This window comes from Protopterus annectens, chromosome 13.part0 (genome assembly GCF_019279795.1).
Source record: "Protopterus annectens isolate FY-2018-M chromosome 13.part0, PAN1.0, whole genome shotgun sequence".
NCBI lineage: Eukaryota > Metazoa > Chordata > Ceratodontiformes > Protopteridae > Protopterus > Protopterus annectens.
Window position 1 is genome coordinate 549,778,830 of NC_056747.1, and position 6,197 is coordinate 549,785,026.

Consider the following 6,197-nt stretch of genomic DNA (forward strand, 5'->3'; position numbering starts at 1 on the left):
GTACACAGTCATCCAAGCACACCACAGTAGCCAGGCTATGACATCCATGCACATCTGGTGCCAGCCCCTGTCACTGTGGTGATCCTTACTTGTTCATATGATAACTTGTGTCACGGTCTCTCACTACTTTATCAGGGTATTTTGAGTCTGATGATCAGCATGGCCAGTCCATGCATGGTGTAGCATACTCTGGATGTAGTATTGCATGCATAACTATTAATGTTTATTGTCTGATCTGGTCCATCCTTGTGAGTCATAAGCTGACTGTTAGCCAGTGCCATGGCCTTGCATGGTCTTTCTAGCTGCTGGGTTTTTCAACAACTCCTCAGGAAGCCCTTTATTCACAATTGGTTGTCAAACATTCTCTTGCCCGATGTTAATACCCTGCTGTATCTGAGTGTTAACATATTGTGTGACATTCAGCACACAGCAAAAAATTTTGCTGCATGATTTTAGAGCGTACTGCAATACATCAACAGAGGCATTTAAGCAGCAAAAACAGACATTCATTGGTCTGAACACACATTTGATAATGTGGGTCTGTCACAGAGTTATATGTATTCTCAATCATCTGTGGGTTGTGTGTTTGTGTCATGAGCCATGGTTCTGAGGCATATCTTCCATTGATATTGAGATGTCCGTGAGGAAAATCAGTCCACAGAAATATCTGGTATAAATCACATATGTGCCAAATATAGAAATAATCGACACTGACTGGGTGACACACCAATATTTTGCTGTTATACTCTGTGCATTGCTAACCATCTGGTAGTTGGAGTAGAATCCTTTACAACTAAACTGTTAGCCCTGTGTCCTTGGTGGGGCCTTGTGTGAATGCAGTCATTGGCATCAAGTATCTCAGGAAAGTAGGCTGTTTCACAGTTTTCTACCTGCTCCAGTCCATAAAAATCAAATTTGCTCATCCACAAGCTGTACCATGCCTTTGAGAAGCTGGTGTAGTATCAGTGTGAGATGTACCCTCAGTGCCCATGGTTGGTTGAGGGAAGGTGCCTGTAACAAGGACTGTAAATGCTACACAAGAATCTGTATTCCATATATATCCCATTTGCCTGCATGTGAGTGTGGAAGTTGTGTATATACTTCTGTAGGGTGTCTTTTATCGTAGTAGCAGTCCATGAGTTCCATATCATGGAGGTGATAAAATGTTAGGTGTGGTCAGGTCCTTTGACATCACAGCTACTGTCTGAGAACTGTCACAAACATGCATATTTTGACGAATCCTGCAGTTAACCCTAAATAATCTTAGCGTGGTCTTTGTCACTGTTCACCAGGATTTTGTAGTGTGCCATTACAATAGCAACCGTGCCTCATTGTGCTTTTTTTTTTTAAATAAATTTATGAACTGCTCCACCATATTGTTTACCCTCAGTTGCATTTGCCATTGATCTCCTTATCATATTGTTTACTTCCATATTATACAGGTGTTTGTATAACATGCCAGCCATATTACTTCACTGTCTTCTGCAGCTACACCACCAATGTGTATGATTTGACCATCACCTTACATGTTGCTGCTCATTGTGTAATTTTGATTTATCTATTGTACTATTTGTTTCTGAATCATGGAGTAACACTCACAGTACCTCCAGCATGCACAAAATGGTGTAGTATAGCTTCTACCAGCAAGATCACTGAATCCCATCATTGTAATACTGTCCCATAATTATGGGAGTGTGGTATTCATAAATGTTTCAGCATCTTTTGCTATGGTGTCAAGAGTGCATAGCAAGTCAAGTAGAAGATATGAGCCATAGGGAGTTAGTGTCATGGTATATGTGGCACATTAACTGTTATTGAACAGTGACAAAAACAAAGTTATAGCCATGTGAAGTCTGTGACTGCATGTAGTAATATTCCTTAGAGAATGGCCAAACTGCATCAACATACTGCTTGGAGAACGAACAATGTTCTTCGTGTTTCACTGTTGCAGTCACCACATTTGGGTTATCTGCATGCAGTAGCCCTCAGTCGACCTGATTAACAAAGTGCAGTGAGCCAAAAACGAGAAACCCAATAGTGGAAATCCACTCAATTTAATAAAAACAGACCAACAACATCCAAAAAGCATTAATGCTTTTACACAAACAAATTCAGTATGCGTTTTCGTCCTTTGCACTTGGACTTCATCAGATACATACTTCCCAAACCATTAAACCTTTAAATACATTAATTAATGTTAATTAACCAATAAAATCACTTTGAATCCATTTAAATGGGCTAACCAAAATAAATTCTGGGTTCACGAATATTCATGATAAAAACATATGATTTATTCGTACTTTAATTTACTATTCAAAAATTGATAAAACTTAATAAAAACATATATATATATATATACATATATATATATATATATATATATATATATACACCTATACATATACCTTACCATACTTTAATATATAAATAAATGAATTACTAAATATATGTTAAAAACTTGTATGTTAAAACTTGTATGTAAAAACCTCATAATGGATGGCTCCCTCTGGTGTCAAAATTCATAATTACCATTAAATTTTGTTAGCTCTTAATTTCAACAATGGTAATACAGTTAAAAAATCATTAAGACCTGTTTTTTTCCCTGCATCAGGGTTAACTTGCCACCATAATTATTTTCTCTCTAAAATATCCTCCCATGGACCCCCTCTAATATCCTGCTTAATCTGTTCTAGTACAAAAAAAATGAAAGTTAAATCCCACACAGCCCCTAGAATGTTTATAAAGTGCATTAGTTTCCTTTGCTTTAATAATGTCGTAAGTATGCTCAAATATTCTTTTCCTTAATGCTCTTTCTGTTTTACCTACATAGAATAACTGACATTTTTGGCATATTACAAGGTATACTACCCCTCTAGTGTCACAACCATAAAGGCCCCTACTTCTAATCCATCTCTTCCTGCTTTCCAAGTAAATTTCCCCTTTATTCATAATATAAGGACATTGGTTGCATCTTCCACATTTAAATGTTCCTGTCCTTCTGTTACTTACTAATGTTGAATTAAATCCTGTCCTTTCCATCATATTTCTTATACTTTGAGAATTTTTGTATATTACCTTTGGACTTATCTTTGTTATTTCCTCAATATCAGTAAGTGATAATAATTTATTCCACTCTCTCTGTAATATGTCCCTGACATTACAATTACAGGAATTATATTCTATCACCAAGCTTTTTTGAAACACCTCTGATGTGTTATCACATTTATTACATACATCTTGCATATTAATATTGTACCCCATGCCTTTGATAGGTTTAAACCTATCCAACCTACATTTTTCTACTTCCTTTCTTATTTTTTCCACAACAATTTTGGGGTAACCTCTATCTAGAAACATTTTTTCTAACTTATTGCATTCCTTTAAAAAATCTACATCCAAACTAGTCATTCTAGAGCCCCTTACAAATTGCCCCTTTACAATATTTCTTTTACAAAGTAGGGGATGGGCGCTTTCATAATGTAGGAAGGAATTAACATAGGTGTCTTTTCTAAACACCTTGGTTTCATATTTTTGATTATTTTTATAAACTTCCACATCTAAATATTGTAACACATCAGAACTGATATTGTATGTAAACCTCAGAAAATTAGTAGTTTTGTTTAAGTATTCCATAAATTCTACAAATTTGTCTTGTCCCCCAGTCCAAAAGATGACTATGTCGTCTAAAAATCTTCGATATAATATCCAACAATTTTGAAATATAGAATTTAAAATGAAAAAAAAGTCTTAGGCATGCTAAGTCTTCACCAGCTGCTTCCTATGCTAGGCAAGGATGCCTGGTTGGCAACACTGGATTTAAAGGAAGCCTACCTGCACATTCCAATAAGGGAATCCTGCAGAAGATACCTATGCTTCAAAGCAGGCTACATGCACTATTAGTTCTCTGCACTGCCCTTTGGCTTATCTACTGCGCCCAGGGTATTCACAAAGTGCCTAGCTCCAGTCATTGCATTTTGCAGGCAAAAAAAAATATCCAAATATATCCATACCTGGACGGTTGTCTAATTCAGGCAGAAAGCCAGGACATACTATTGAATCATCTGGCGTTTGTACAGAAATTGCTAACTTCTATGGGGTACACCATAAACAAAAAGAAATCACATCTTGTACCCTGCCAATAAATTGTATTCCTGGGAGCAAGCTTGAACACAACTTCCCATATAACTTTTCTCACACCAGAAAAACAAGTTCATTTGACAGCCTACTTCAAATTACTGGCCACAAAGACCCAGCTATCTGCAAGGAAAATACTGCAAGCCCTGGGGTTCATGGCCTTCTGCATTCTACTAATTCCATATGCAAGACTGCATATGAGGAAACTACAATGGTGTCTAAAAAGCCTATGGTGTCAACATTCTCAGGATCTAGAAGCAATAATTCCTATCATTCCTTGTCTGTAGATAGAGTTCCTGTGGTGGGCAGATGCCTGTCACCAAAACAAGGGACTGCCATTCACTCTACCCTCTGCCACCCAAACCCTAACAACAGACGCATCAGACTAGTGCATTCCGGGCAAATGGAACCCAAGTCAAATGCACCCGCACATCAATCAAAAAAAAATGTTAGCTGTACAGAATGCTCACAGCATTCAAGGACCACATACTTCCACGGCAATTAACGGTAAAGACAGACAACACCACATTTATGTGGTACATAAACAAGAAGGGGGGAACCCACTCATACCCCCTCTGCAGACTAGCCATGGCTCTGTGGAATACAGCCTTGAGCTACCAAGTGCACCTTCAGGCTCAATTCCTGCCTGGAAAGCTAAACACACTGGCAGACGACCTAAGCAGAAATCTCATGGACCCACACAAGTGGAAACTGGAACCAAAGATATTCAACATGTTGAGAAACAAATGGGGGAGCCCAGATATAGACCTGTTTGCCTCCCCCAAGAACTACCAATTGGAAAAATTCTGCACAAGGACTCCCCACAAACAAGCTTGGAAAGTGGATGCCCTGTCCTTCACCTGGAAAAAACTATCAGTGTAAGCCTTTCCCCCTCTGCCTGTCCTCTCCAAGGTACTATTAAAGAGCAAACAGGACAAACCAAGGATGATACTGATTGCACCAGACTGGCCATGCCAACACTGGTACCCCCTTTTGTGCAGTGTGTCATTGCTGGCACCAGCCTCAGACCCCTGCCCTGCTGTCCCAGCAGGAGGGCCAGATTCTGCACCCACAGCTTCAAACCCTGAACCTGACAGCCTGGCTAATTACCTAATCTCTCAGTTACCATCCCTTAGTAAGCAAGTGTAGGATGTCATTCTGGAGGCAAGGAGGCCTAGTACTAGAAAATCTTTTTCTGAAAAATGGAAAAGATTCTGTTCCTGGAACCAAGCTCAGGGGATGGGCACAGCAACGCTCAATTTGCCTCAGATTCTTCAATACTTAACTGAGATGTTGCACAAGGGCTTTTCCTTTTCCTCCATCAAAATTCATTCCTCAGCCATTTCAGCTCATTACAACAAAGAACCACCCCTCTTCTCTCATCCACTGCTTAAGCAGTTCCTCAGAAGGGCCAAAAACTTAAGACCACCCAGGAGAGCCCCTTCTCCAGCCTGGGACCTTAACTTCGTATTGGAAAAACTCACTCTACCTCCTTTTGAGCCAGCTGCAAAGCAGAGTTGAAATTCCTTTCTTGGAAAACAACCTTCCTTTTAGCCATCACTTCAGCAAGAAGGGTGTCTGAATTATAGGCCCTCATGGCAGTGGAGCCTTTCATCATTTTTCATGCGGACAGGGTGTCCCTCAGGACCAATCCCTCCTTCATGCCCAAGGTGGTATCCAGTGTGGCCTTTAATCAGTCCATTCATTTGCCAACCTTCTTTTCTAATTCACAGAACAAAGGGGAGTGAATACTGCACTCCTTAGATGTGCACAGACAACTTAGATTTTATCTGGACAGGACTAAACCTCTCAGGAAATCTGAACAACTGCTGGTTGCATTTACTGCAGGGGCAGAGGGGAAGGTCATTTCAAAGCAAACTATTTCTAAATGGATAGGCCATTGCATCCATTTCTACTATAAGCACCATGGAAAACCTACCCCACAGGGGATTAGACCACATTCAACCAGGGCTGCATCTACCTCTACAACCTTTCTCAGAGGTGTCTCTACCAGGGGCATCCTAGAAGCTGCTACCTGGAGATGTTCTTCGTGTTTCACTGTT